Source organism: Mus caroli, unplaced genomic scaffold (assembly GCF_978045245.1).
Source record: "Mus caroli unplaced genomic scaffold, Mus_caroli_1 scaffold_1, whole genome shotgun sequence".
NCBI classification, from domain to species: Eukaryota; Metazoa; Chordata; class Mammalia; order Rodentia; family Muridae; genus Mus; species Mus caroli.
In genome coordinates, this window is record NW_028227256.1 from 23,510,889 (window position 1) to 23,525,687 (window position 14,799).

Here is a 14,799-nt window from a genome sequence, read left to right on the forward strand (position 1 = left end):
TTTGAAAATAAATAATTGCCAGAAAATTTATATAACCAGCAAAGAAATCTTTTAACCTTGGAAAAATAGAACACTTCAAAGAAAGTATAAATGAGCAATTTTGAATGCTAAGCCAGTAGAAGACAGGTAAAGGAATCCTATAACAAGGAGTAAGACAGTCTTGATTGTGAGAGTTCAAGAAAGTATAAACAAAGCCAAGCAGTGGTGGCACAAGCCTTTAATCCTGGATTTCTGAGTTCGAGGCCAGCCTGGTCTACATAGTGAGTTCCAGGACAGCCAGGGCTACACAGAGAAACCCTGTCTCGAAAACCAAAACCAAAACCAAACCAAAACAAAACAAAAAAAGAAAGTATAAACAAATTGAGAGGGTAGATGAGTACAGGTAGACAAGGAAATAATCAGTTATGCCCTATTTAGTAAGGCAGGAACCCTATTACAAATATGGAAGATGCAAGAAAGATTTCTAGTGCATTCAACCAGAATATCAACAAGAGGCAACCAATTACTAAAATCTGTAAACATTTCCCTGGAGTAACCCTAAATGGAAACAGTTCTAAGTCTACAACTAATGACAAAGACTGACTTAACTGGATGAATAATAAATGCCAAACTATCTGCTATTTCAAGGAAACAGTCTTCACCGGCAAAATTAGAGATGAACAGAAAATTAAAGAATGAATGTGTTGATATGCCAAGAAATTGGAAGAAAATAAATTGCATAGCTCTCCTTGAACATGATGAAGTCGACTCCAATGTAAAATTAATCAGAAGTGATGAAGCAGGCCACCATATATTACTAAAGGGAATATTCAATCAAGATGATGTAACAATTATGTATAATGTTACATATTTTTCAAAGATTTGGTATTTCTTTTATTTTTTAATTTTTAATTTTTTTTTTTTGAGACAGGATTTCTCTGTGTAGCCCTGGCTGTCCTGGACCTCACTTTGTAGACCAGGGTGGCCTCAAACTCAGAAATCCACCTGCCTCTGCCTCCCAAGTGCTGGGATTAATGGCGTGCACCACCACCGCCCGGCTAGGTTTGGTATTTTGATATCACAAATGAGCAAAACTGGAAAAATAATATGTACACTAATAACACGTGACCTAACTTCACTCATAAATTTTTACAACAGCCAGACTAAATACTAACTAATTACCTAAGTAACTAACTAACTAAGAATCATATTTACCTACACAAAGGATCAAATACACTTGAATCAAAAGACTAGTCTAAATAAGAGATTTAGAATAAAAAATTTCAGAAGCCCTAAAACTTTCACAAAGCTAAATCTAATTTTAGGTCAGAAGTGAGGTACATAAATGTTCCATAATTAGATATATATTTCATCATATCCCAGTAAAGTAAAATTAGATATTAAGAACAAAAATTAAAATCAATAACAAAAAACTAAAGTAATTACAGAACCTATGGATATTGAATAGTACACTGTAAATTGACCAGTGGGTTATTGAAGTTATTACAAAGGAAATTCAAAAGTTCCAAGATTCAACTGAAAATAAAAACATATTAACTGAACCTCTGTGGGCACATGATGCTCTAAAAGGAAACTTTGGATTTACAGAATCCCAGATGATATCACTTCAAGAGGAATATGTGAATTCTATGAGGCTCACCAATGATTTGGCAGTCAAGCAGATCTCCGTAGAAGGTCAGCTGGAATTCAGGGCATGGTTCTTCATTGTTCATTGAGCTGTCTTTGACCTTTTTGAGAAGAAGTAGGAGAAGGAGGAGGTGGAAGAGGAGGAGGAGGAAGAGGAGGAGAAAAGATTAATTTGTATGTGTTCACTGTTGTGTTACCTGAGTGCCTCAACTTTATCTGTGGTGTGGTGGACTACAAGAACCTGCCCCTGAATATTTCCTGAGAATTGTTCCAGCAGAGCAAGATCCTGAAAGTCATTCACAAAAATAGTGTGGAGAAGTGCCTTGAGTTCCACTCTGAGTGGCTGAAGACAAAGAGAACTACAGGAATTTTTATGAGGAATTCTTCAAGAATTTAAAACTTTGAATCCATGGAGATTTCATTAACCACTGCAGCCTCTTTGAGCTCCTTTGCTATCATACCTCAGTCTGGAGATGAGATGACTTCCTGGTCAAAGTATGTGTATTGCATGAAGGAGACACAGAAGTCCACCTACTGTATCACTGGTGAGAGCAAAGATATAGCAGCCACCTCTACATTTGTGGATCATGAAGAAAGTGTAGGCTGCCCCAGCCTGAAGTGGGCTGGTATAGACCAGGCCACCATTGAGGTGGAGCCACCTGCGGTGCAGCTTTCAGACTTGGCTGGCTTCTTCTGACTGGTTCCTCTTTGAAGTGACAATTGCCCTGCTCTTCTGCTACCTGCTGAGAGGCTGAACCTGACTTCCCAAGATGTTCCTGAGATAGCTGACTACCTGTGGAACTGGCAGACTAGTGCTAACAACTTGGCAACAATTCATCAAGAAGCCTGGCTGAGTTCTGATGGAATGGCTCCAGGCACCAGGAGTGGACTGGTGGGGGTGATGGGCCTTCCCCCTTTATAAGCACAGTTTCACGGGCCTTGAATAGAATTGTGTCTTGGTCTCCATTAATCTCTCTCGCCATCTAAGTCTTTTTCAGCCCCAGCCTGCCTCCCAGGTGTACCTGGTTCAAGTAGGCCATGGGCCAGTATACAACAAAAGTTGGTCTTTGAAGTAGTGTATATGAATGAGCTTATTGATGAGAATTGTATGCAGCTGCTCAATTAATTTAATGGAAAGTGTCTGGTGTCAGTGACTAAAAAGGGGCTAGAGCTACCAGAAGATAAGGAAGAGAAGACAAAAATGGAGGTGAGCAAGACAAGATTTCAGAATTTCCACAATCTCATGAAGGAGATCTTGGACAAGAATGTTGAAAAAGAACAATCTCCAATATCCTTGTGTCTTTACCCTGCTCAATTTTGATAATCACTAACAACTGGGAAGCCAACATGGAACAGATCATGAGGGCCCAGGCACTGCAGAGCAACTCTACAATGTAATACATGATGCTAAAACAAAACAAAACAAAACAAAAAACAAAACAAACAAACAAAAAACACTACAGATCAATTCTGACCACATCATTGTGGGACCCTGTACCTGAAAGCTGAGGCAGACAAAAATTACAAAGCTGTCAAAGACAAGTTTATGGTACTGTTTGAAACTGCTCTGCTCTCCTCTGGTTTCTCACTTGAGGATCCCCAAACCCACTACAACTGCATGTACTGCATGATTAAACTAAGGCTGAACATTGATAAAAAATAAATAAAATGTTTTTAAATATTCGAGTATCATTTGCTATCAAACTAGTACAATCTAAAATTCATATGGAATCAAAAAAGCTTCAAATACAAAAGCTATCAGGAAAATTGCTGATATTATAACAAATCCTGGAGAATGGAATAGCATACCCCTTAGAGTCTTTCTTAGATTTTTCTTTTTTAGTTATTTGTTTGAGAATTTCAAACATAAGTATAATATATACATTTCCATTCATTTGTCCTACTTTGGCTCTTTCATGTCTCCAATTCCTTCATTCATGACATCTTAAATAATTATTATTTTAATATATTTAGCATATATAAAGTTTATATGAATATAATATACTGAGTATATTTAGTTTTGCTTAATTTTACATATATTCAGGGCTGACCATTGCTGACTGGATAACCTGCCAGAGATCTTAACTCTGAATATTCTGGAAAGATATTGTACTTTTCAAGATAAATAGAAAAAATAAAACTGTTGAGAAACAATCAAGTGATATTATTTCTTATGCAATATTTATAAGAGGAAAATAAAATTACTTAATTTGCAATGAATAGATGTGTTGAGGAATATTAGCATTTCCTGGATGATGTTTAGCAAGTTACAGCTCTTTATCAAAAACATTGTAGATTTTGTGTTTTTTCTAAATATTTCATGTTTCTACGAAAAAATATGTCTTCCTCAGCATATGCATTTCAACAAAGAAACATCCCAGAAACTTAAAGCCAAATCTATTCTTTCTATATTCTGTGAGACTCCAAATTAGATTCTTTCCCTGGATGGAATAATATGTGGGGACTCCTATATTACCCATGTAACACAGGGAGAGGTAACCTTGGGTAACTATACATATATAAAACTTGCTTCATGGATTTATTATCCACATTATCCCATTCTATATATATTTTATTAAAGTTTGTAGGGAAATAAAGTTAACCTGAGTACTAAACATAGACAACTCCTTTGCCTCTTATAGTAGACTCTCTAAAAGCATTTACTGTCATTCTCTTGGTAGCATAATCAAGCTACAATATAAAAGTTATGTAGCAGCTGCCTAGAACTTAAGTATAGTTTGACTTTAACACTAAACAGATATCTGTAATTTAAAAGAGAGATACATGAATGGAGAAAGGGAGAGAGAGAGAGAGAGAGAGAGAGAGAGAATAAAAATAAAATAAAAAGTACATAAATGTAGCTAATAATATACATGATTTATGGAGGAAAATATGAAACATCGTAATGAATATAGGAGAATACTGAATTATGAGAAGATGGGTTATGTATTGAATGTGATGATATTAATCTTATAAAGATGACTTTTGTCTTAAAAATTGTATATTCTTTCAGTGGATTCCAAAAATGAGATTTGTATATGCCAAACCCAGGGCTCCATCCCATAATCAGTCTTCAATGCTGACACCATTGCATACGCCAGCAAGATTTTGCTGAAAGGACCCTGATATAGCTGTCTCTTGTGAGGCTATGCTGGTGCCTGGCAAACACAGAAGTGGATGCTCACAGTCAGCTATTGGATGGAACACAGGGCCCCCAATGGAGGAGCTAGAGAAAGTACCTGAAAGGAAATAAAACTTGAGACCTGTGATTAATGTAATGTATGTCAAATAGTCCAAAGAGTTGTTTGTGAGCTTTGAAACCTGGGGCTGAGAACATAGCAGAACAGACCAGGACATGCTCGGGCAGGCCCATTGCCTCCCTATCTCCCACCCCTCTGACCTAAGTTAAATGTTAACAGGCTGCTGATGTTGGACCAATCATGTGAAACCGCCCCAATTCCTCCCCCATCCCCACTCCTTTTCTATAAAAACCCCTAGCTTCCAAGCCTCATGGTCGAATCCACTGTCTCCTGTGTGAGATATATTTCAACCCGGAGCTCCACCATTAAAATACCTCGTGTTGTTACATCAAGGTGTTGTGTTCTATTCGTGATTCTTGGGTGCACGCCGAATCGGGAGTTGAGTGGGGGTTTCCCCACTAGGTTCTTTCATACCCAAGGAACTAAAGGGGTCGGCAACCCTATAGGTGGAACAACAATATGAAATAATCAGTACCCCAGAGCTCTTGACTCTAGCTGCATATGTATCAAAAGATGGCCTAGTCGGCCATCACTGGAAAGAGAGGCCCATTGGACTTGCAAACTTTATATGCCCCAGTACAGGGGAACGCCAGGGCCAAAAAGTGGGAGTGGGTGGGTAGGGGAGTGGGGGGGGAGGGTATGGGGGACTTATGGGATAGCATTGGAAATGTAAATGAGGAAAATACCTAATTTTAAAAAACTAGGAAATAAAAAAAATACATAATGAAAATATACTATATATACAGAATTATATAGCTGTACCCTTTGTAAGGAAATGCATAGAGCCGAAGATAATCATATTAAGAAAACTATATTAGAATCAGAAAGACAACCATTAAACAGCTTTCTCTGATTTGTGTATATGTAATTTACATAAGTACATGAACCTTGTATGTATATATGATATTAAAGTAGATACCAAACTATCTGGGGAACACTAATGAGATGGATTTCAACTTGCCTTATAATTCATGCATCTGTGATGTCAGCCTTCTTCTGGTCACCTAGGTTCTCTTTCCTGTGTCACCTTTTATACTGGGCTCAGTTCTCTGATTCAGATAGTGGAAGGGAGCACTTTCAGTGTCTTCATGATAGAGATTTAATCTGAACATGCAAATTTTGGCCCTTTATGTAGTTGAGGACTTTGTAGATGTTCACTATTATCTCATTTTTAACTTTTACATGTTCTAATTCCAGCAATAAAACCCAAATATATGAAATGGAAAAAAAAAAGAAATATGAAATGTAATTTAACTGGCAGAATCACAGTTGAAAAGGAGTTTCACATTGTAAAATGAAATGTAAAAAAGCAGCAAGTCCCTCTAGAGGAAAAGAGTAAGACTGTTAAAGAAAGCTATAACAACACAAAGAAGCAGTTGAAGAAATAAATGTCTACTCAAGACCCAAAAATAGAAATGGAAAGAATGAAGTAAAAACAAACTGAAAGAAATCTAGAAATGAAAAATTTAAGGACTCTTAGTGGCAAAGCTCGCCACAAGAATGTTAAAAAAAATGGAAGAAAATTTCAGGTACTGAGAACAAGACAAAAGAAATGTACACATTAGCTGGGCACTGGTGGCACACATCTTTAATCCCAGCCCTTGGGAGGCAGAGGCAGGTGGATTTCTGAGTTCGAGGCTAGCCTCATCTACAGAGTGAGTTCCAGGACAGCCAGGGCTACACAGAGAAACCCTGTCCAAAAAAAGAAAGAAAGAGAGAGAGAGAGAGAGAGAGAGAGAGAGAGAGAGAGAGAGAGAGAGAGAGAGAGAAATGTATATGTTGATCAAATAAATGTTTAATGTACTTATAGTAGGAATACAAGAAGAAGAAACTCAGGTTGAAGGTACAGAAAATATTTCTAACACAATCTTAAAAGAAAACATTGCTAACCTTAAGAAAGACATGCTTATTACAGTACAAAGAACACCCAGAACAACAAGTAGACTGCTCTAGAAAAGCATATATAAGGGCACAAAATAATCAAAACATTAAATGTACAGAAAAAAGAAAGTATTTTAAAAATCATATAAAGGCAGAGACAGTAGAATATCATCTGATTTCTCAGGAGAGACTCTAAAATCCAAAGGCTTAGATAGATGTTTAATACACTCTAAGAAACCACAGGTACCATGCTAGGCTACTACATCCAGCAAACTTTTCAATCACTATAGATGGAAAATAAGAAGCCATTCCATGGTAAAACCAAATTTACGCAGTATCTATTTATAGATACAAATCCCTGTAGAAGGTGTTAGAACAAAAACTTCATCCTGAAGAGGTTAACAAAAAAAAAAAAAAAAAGAATAAATAATCCCAGACATGTAATCATATGAGAGTGGTTAAAAACAGTAGCACAATCACAATAAAATAACTATAATCAAGAAACATTGATCATTGATATCTCTTGACGTTAATGATCTCAGTTATCCATTAAAAAGACATAATGGTTCGAAACAAGATTCATACCTCTGCTGCATCATAGAAATACACCTCAAAATAAAAATAAACAACACCACAGAATAAAAGGATGGGGAATTTATTCCAAACAAATAGACCTAAGAAGCAAGCGGATATGGCCAATTACTAACTGACAAAAACCACTTTAAAGCAAATCTGATCAGAAGAGCTCAGGAAGAACACTTCAGAGTCAACAAAGAACAAAATCCACCAAGAGGACTCTACAATTATTAACATCTATGCACCAATTTAAGTTTATAAAAGAAAAGCTAGTACAACTTAACCCATCAATAGACCCTCACACACTGACAGTGTCCTTAATACCCCATTCTTGTCAAAAGAGAGATCAGCTGAACAAAAATAGACAGATAAATGCAGGAGCTAGCTGACATCATAAAGAAAGTAGACATAACAGATACTTACAAAACATTTCACACACACCCAAAAGAACGTACTTCCTTTTCAGCAGCTCATGGGACATTCTCCAAATTTGACCAAAATAACTTGGAGTCAAAATCATCATATATAAGAAAATTTAATTAAACTACTGCATCCTACCTAACCAGCATGAATGAATACTGAATATCTACAACTACATAAGCAACAAAAGGCTTACAAATTATTGGAAACTAAACAACCTAATACTGAATGAAAATGGGGGAAGAGAGAAATTCAGAAAGTAATTAAAAACTTTGTAGAATTTAATGGAAATGAAAACAAAACGTACCCAATCCAGAGAGACACAATGAAGGATGCTTTAAGAGTTGAGCACATCGCACTCAATGCCTACACACACACACACACACACACACACACACACACACACACACACATACACACACCACGCACACATGCACAGAAATAAAAGAAATTTTAAAAAAAATTGAAGACATGCTATATCAGTAACTCACTAGCATGCCTGGAATCCCTAAAAAAGATGAAATCACACATGCCATGAGTAAAACTCATAATCAAACTCAGATCTGAAATCAATAAGATAGAAACATTACCACCACTATCAATGATACAAAGAATCATTGAAACAGAGTTGGATCTTTGAGGCATTAATATTTTTATAATCCCTTAGCTGAATTGACTAAAAGTGAGAGAAGATTGAAATAAACAGAAATTAAGTTGAAGAGGCCATAAAAACAGGCATTGAAGAAATCCAAAGAATCTTAGAGACTCATTTTAAAAACTTATGTTCCATCGTATTAAAAATCTAAATGAAAAGGAAAATTTTATGGGTCGAATTATTTGTACAATTTAAATCAAAATCAGATAAAAATTTAAATAGACCTCTAACCCCTAGTGAAATAGAAATTTAAGTCTTCCAATCAAAATAAGCATGGAGTCAGATTCTTTTAGTGTAGAATACTTGCAGACTTTCAAAGAAGAGCCAATGTCAATCTCGCTCAAATTTTTTGTCATAAAATGAAAACAGGAGAAACATTACACAGTTTATTTTTGGAGGCTACAATTACTTTGATACCCAAACTGCATAGAGACCCAACAAAGAAAGAGAACTAAGTGCCAATTTCCATTATGAACATAAATGTTAAATTTCCCCAATAAAATATTAGGAAACTAAATCCAAGAACCCATAGGTAAGAGCACCCACCAGTGCCAAGTAGCCTTGATTGAAGAGATGTGGGGATGACTCAATATATATAAATCAACAAATGGCATCCATTGCACACACATGCAGAAACACAAAATCACTTTATCACATCATTAGATGAAAAATCCTGTGACAAAATCAACCATTTCTTTATTATAAAATCTCTGGAGAGATTAGGAATACGGGAGACAAACCCCATCACAGTAAAAGCTGTTTACAAAAAGCCCATCTCTAACATCAACTTAAATAATAGAGACACAAACCAATTCCACTAAAATCATGAGCAAGACATAGCTGTAGACTCTAACTATACCTATTCAATATATTAGTTGAAGTCTAATTAACAATATGACAATCGAAGAATATCAGAGAAACCAATCACAAGAAAAGGACTCAAATTATTTTTATTTGCAGATGATATTTTATATGTAAGTATTTACTGAATAAACAATTTTATTAAACTGACAGGATACAAAATTAACTCACAAAATCAGTGCCTTTCCTGCATACATATGACAGTCTGACTGAGAAAGAAATTAGGGAACATCTCCCACATTAGCTTCAAAAATATAAAATATGATGAAAGACTTACGATAAAATCTTTACAATGAAGAAAGCTGTCAGACGATATAAGGAACTGCTGTGCTCATGTATTGGTAGATTAATGTAGTAAGAATTGCCATAGTTTTAAAAGCAATCTGAAAAATCACTGCAGTCTCCATCTAAATTCCAACACAATCCTTTACAGGTCTTGAAAGCATGATTTTACGTTTCATATGAACACACAAATACACACACACATAAATACACATACACACATTTTTGTTTTATTTTGCTTTAGTTTTTAGGTGAGTGAGTGATCAACTGAGTGGTTATCTCTGTTCATATCTTTCCCTATTGCATTTTAAAGGGGCTATTTTCTTAAAATTTATTTAGTTTTTTCTTAAACTAATTTGTTACTATTTTATTTCATTATTGTACTGGCTAATTTTATGTGTCAAATTGACACAAGCTGGAGTTATCACAGAGAAAGGAGTTTCAGTTGAGGAAATGCCTCCATGAGATCCAGTTTTAAGGCATTTTCTCAATTAGTGATCAAGAGGGGAGAGCCCATTTTGGGTGGTGCCATCCATGGGATGGTAGTCTTGGGTTCTATAAGAAAGCAAGCTGAGTAAGCCCGGGGAACCAAGCCGGTAAGAAACATTCCTCCATGCCCTCTGCATCAGCTCCTGTTTCCTGATCTGCTTGAGTTCCAGTCCTGACCTCCTTTGGTGATGAAGAGCAATTTGGAAGTGTAAGCTGAATAAACCCTTTCCTCCCCAACTCGCTTCTTTGTCATGATGTTTGTGCAGGAATAGAAACCCTAACTTATACAATTATTGTCCCTTAGATGCTAGTTTGTTTTCATCCAAGAAGAGACATAAAGAGACAGATCCATTAGAAGGGAGATGAGGAAGACATGGGAGAAATAGAGGGATGGGAATCTGTTTTCAGAATATATGCTGTGAAAAAACGTTTTCAATAAAAGAAAAAAAATGTAGGAATTTTACACCATAAGATGTAAAAGAGTTCAGACTCAATGCTTTATCCCCATCAGTATATGTAATTAGGATAAACTTAAGAGAATAGATTCTTAAATTCAGTTGTAGAACAGTGCCAACACTGATGTTTCATACAAGACAAATTGGAAGCAGTTATTTGAGGAACTAAAAACAAAACAAAAAATTGGGCAATTTTTAATAGGTTTAAATTAAATATTTTAATCCTGAGTTACATAAAGTAGAATTTATGCACCAAAGTAAAGGATTACATATGTGTGTGTGTGAGTGTGCGTGTGTCTGTATGTGTGTGTGGGTGTCTGTATGTGTGTATGTGTGTATATAGTATATATACACGCGTGTGTGTGTGTGTGTGTGTGTGTGTGTGTGTGTGTGTGTACTATGTTTGAAAGACTTTGTGGATAGAATGAAAAAGAGTTCATTTACCTTGCAAGTTAAAGAATTAAAAGGCAGGAAAAATCTGAAGCACATCAGGTCACAGCAGAGAAGTCTCAAGCAGTAATTTCAGAACCAACATTTGAAGAAAAATCATTTGGTGAGGGAGAGGAAATCCACACATGCATCAGGCCCATAAAGAAAAAGACACTGTACAAAGTGGCTGATGAAACAGCCTACCTCTGTCTTAGATTTGAGAGCTATCTTATAGTAAAAGTAAACCAGGTTCATTTCTGTTCATGATTAAATCTTTGTTTCTCAAAAAAAAAATGTTCTATGGCCTACCTGTAATCTCATCTACAAAGGACTGTGCACTGCCTCTTCTAGTAAGCTGCAACCATGACTTTCTTTCAAGAGGTTATATGACCTCCTACTACTGCCTGTCGTTACGACTACCTGTTTTTTTGAGAACCTTATGACCACCTTGCAATTATATCTTTGTTGCAAACGGCTCTTATGACCAATTTCTGCTTCTATTCTGCTTCTGTAATATCACCTATTTGCCTGACAAATCACCTATTTGAGAAACCCCTAATCCTGATCTATAAAAACTTTATCATCACCATGTCCAGTGTCCAATGCTGACCTCTTGAACTTTGCCTTAAGGGGCGGCAGCCCAATTACAGGCGTGAAAGAGTTTGCTTTTTTTATAGTTCATTGCTTGATTTAACTAATTTGGCCAATGTTATTTGGGTCAGTAGACTTTCTCATTGTATTTTTTAATTAACATAGCATGAACACTGGGGTGGGATGGGATGTTGGTGCCTATAACCTGAGAGCCAAAATATCTAGTCATTTATCATGGTCTGAGTTGTTTGCTTGTTTGTTTGTTTGGTTTTTGGTTTTTCGAGACAGGGTTTCTCTGTATAGCCCTGGCTGTCCTGGAACTCACTTTGTAGACCAGGCTGGCCTCAAACTCAGAAATCCACCTGCCTCTGCCTCCCAAGTGCTGGGATTAACGTGTGCCACCACTGTCCAGCTGGTCTGGGTTTTAAAAGCTCCTGTGGTGTTTTTCTCCTCTAGTTTGGTGTTGGGCACTTTGAAGAAAGCTTGGATATTTGAATGGCTCAGAACCTTTGAATGATCTGTCCTGGTAGCAGGTCCTGTATTTGTTGCACCAGCTGATCAGCAGGTAGCCTGCAGGTGAAATTCAAGGACCTACAAGGCTTTTATTTTAAATTGTCAAGTGTTTGTCTCCAGTCAGTAAGATGAGAAAAAAGCTGGACACCTTGGAAATGCGTCAGTTTTATTACCTATTTCTAGCCCTTTTTCCTTCCTATTTGCTATACAGGAAGAATAAAAGAACATATGAATGAAATCACTGAAAGAACTGTTCAAGCAATCAGAAAAGAGATCATAGAATAGGTTGCATTATATGCTATCTAACCAACCAACCAAACAAACAACCCTATAAACAAAATAAACAATCAGGAGAGATTGCACTCAGCTAAGAAGCTAAGAATCATTGATCCTTCTGCAGAATTCTTAAGAGTTCCTGGTGCAATTTTCTGATAGAGTGCATGAGACTTGACCCTTAACTTTGGCAATGCTATGGGACATTGTTGTCTTTTCTAAGTTGAGACTTTCTGTAGACTGTGGGACACCATATCTTAGTTAGAATTGTTAAGGTAGAGTAAAGGAAGGGAAGCCACAAGTATCCTTGAGGAAATATCCACATAAGTGGTGCCTAAATAAATGATAGATTAAAGGGGCCAAAGAATTACGAAGAAAGTTAATGAAGGATATTTCAAATTAAGATATGTGAAACGAACATTCCAATGTACTGTGAGATTGCTTTATGATAATGTCTCATTAAAGAAGAAATGTCTGCGAGGCATGGTTTAATTTGAAGGATTAGCAGGCCTTCTTTAATTTGTAATTGAAATAAGACTAGTTATTTATGTTTTCAGACAATCTCTGGAGATTATTGTTTCTTTTTTTTCTATTAAGTTATTTTATTTATTTACATTCCAGTTGTTTCTCCCCTCTCAGTCCTCCTCCCACAGTTTCTCATTCCATCCTCCTCTGCTTGACTCAGAGAGGTGATCCTGCCATCAGGCCTCCATCTTCCCTGGGACCTCAAGTCTCTCAAAGATTAAGCACATCTTCTCCCACTAAGGCCTGACCAGGCAAAACTATATTTGCTATATTTGTGTCCGGGGTCTTGGATCAGCACATGTATGCTCCTGTTAGTGGCTTAGTCTCTGGGAGCTCCCAGAGTTCTGACTTAGTTGAGTCTGCTGGCCATTCTATGGAGTCACTATCTTGTTCAGCTTCTTCAACCCTCCCCTAATTCAACCTTAGGGGTCCCTGACTTCAGTCCAATGGTTGGCTATAAGTATCTGAGAATCAGCCTCTGTCTCAGTCACAGCGATGCCAGGCTCCTGTCTGTAAGTACATCATACCAGAGTATTGTCTGATCTTGGTGTCCTCGGAGATGGATCCCAACTTGGGCCTATCATTGGACCATCTATACTTCAGCCTCTTCTCCGTTTTTGTCCCTGAAGTTCTTTTAGAGAAGAATAATTCTGGGTCAGAAATTTTAACTGTGGGTAGGTAACCCTGTCCTTGAGGCCCTATCTATCTACTGGAGGTGGACTCTTCAGATTCCCTCTCACCGATGTTGGGCATTTTGCCTAAGGTTACCTACAATGAGTCTTTAGAGTCTCTCACTTCCTGGGTGTCCTCTCCCTCTCCCTTCCATGAGGCTGCTTATTTTCATTTCCCTTGTCCCTCTTGGCTTCTCTGCTGCCCCCTCATACCTGATCCTGTTTCCCCTTTTTCCTCCCCTTCCTCCCCTTTTTCCTCTTACTGCAACCAAATCTCTTCCTCTCCTTCCCTTTGCTTTCCATGATTATTTCCTTCTCCATTCTAAGTGGTATTGACCACTCCTCACTTGGGCCTTTCTGCTTGTTACACTATGTACAAGTCTGTAGGTTTTAAGTAGTCTGTACTTTTAGGCTACTATCTACTTATCAGTGAGTACATATCACTCATGACCATTTGGTCTGAGTTAATTCACTAAGGATATTTTCTTTTTTTTTTTTAATATTTTTATTACATCTTTTCCTCAATTACATTTCCAATGCTATCCCAAAAGTCCCCCATACCCCCCTCCACTTCCCTATCCACCCATTCCCATTTTTTTGGCCCTGGCGTTCCCCTGTACTGGGGCATATAAAGTTTGCATGTCCAATGGGCCTCTCTTTCCAGTGATGGCCGACTAGGCCATCTTTTGATACATATGCAGCTAGAGTCAAGAGCTCCTGGGTACTGGTTAGTTCATAATGTTGTTGCACCTGTAGGGTTGCAGATCTCTTTAGCTCCTTGGGTACTTTCTCTAGCTCCTCCATTGGGAGCCCTGTGATCCATCCAATAGCTGACTGTGAGCATCCACTTCTGTGTTTGCTAGGCCCCGGCCTAGTCTCACAAGAGACAGCTATATCTGGGTCCTTTCAGCAAAATCTTGCTAGTGTATGCAATGGTGTCAGAGTTTGGAAGCTGATTATGTGGTGGATCCCTGGATATTGCAGTCTCTAGATGGTCCATCCTTCCGTCACAGCTGCAAACTGTCTCCGTAACTCCTTCCATGGGTGTTTTGTTCCCAATTCTAAGGAGGGGCATAGTGTCCACACTTCAGTCTTCATTCTTCTTGAGTTTCATGTGTTTTGCAAATTGTATCTTATATCTTGGGTATCCTAAGTTTTGGGCTAATATCCACTTATCAGTGAGCTGGGACTTGTGCCCCAGCTCAGGCTGGGTTGTCTGCTTCCCTAGTTAATGCAGTCTCAGGTTCCGCGCAATTGGATTGGAGCAGACGCTGTGTTTCACTCACCAGAGG

At 37.5% G+C, this 14,799-nt stretch overlaps 1 pseudogene; it reads left to right on the forward strand.

The window, feature by feature from the left end:
- Window positions 1–3,289, forward strand: part of LOC110285330 (heat shock protein HSP 90-beta-like) — a 91,533-nt pseudogene extending 88,244 nt beyond the window's left edge.
- Window positions 3,290–14,799: the final 11,510 nt, after the last annotated feature.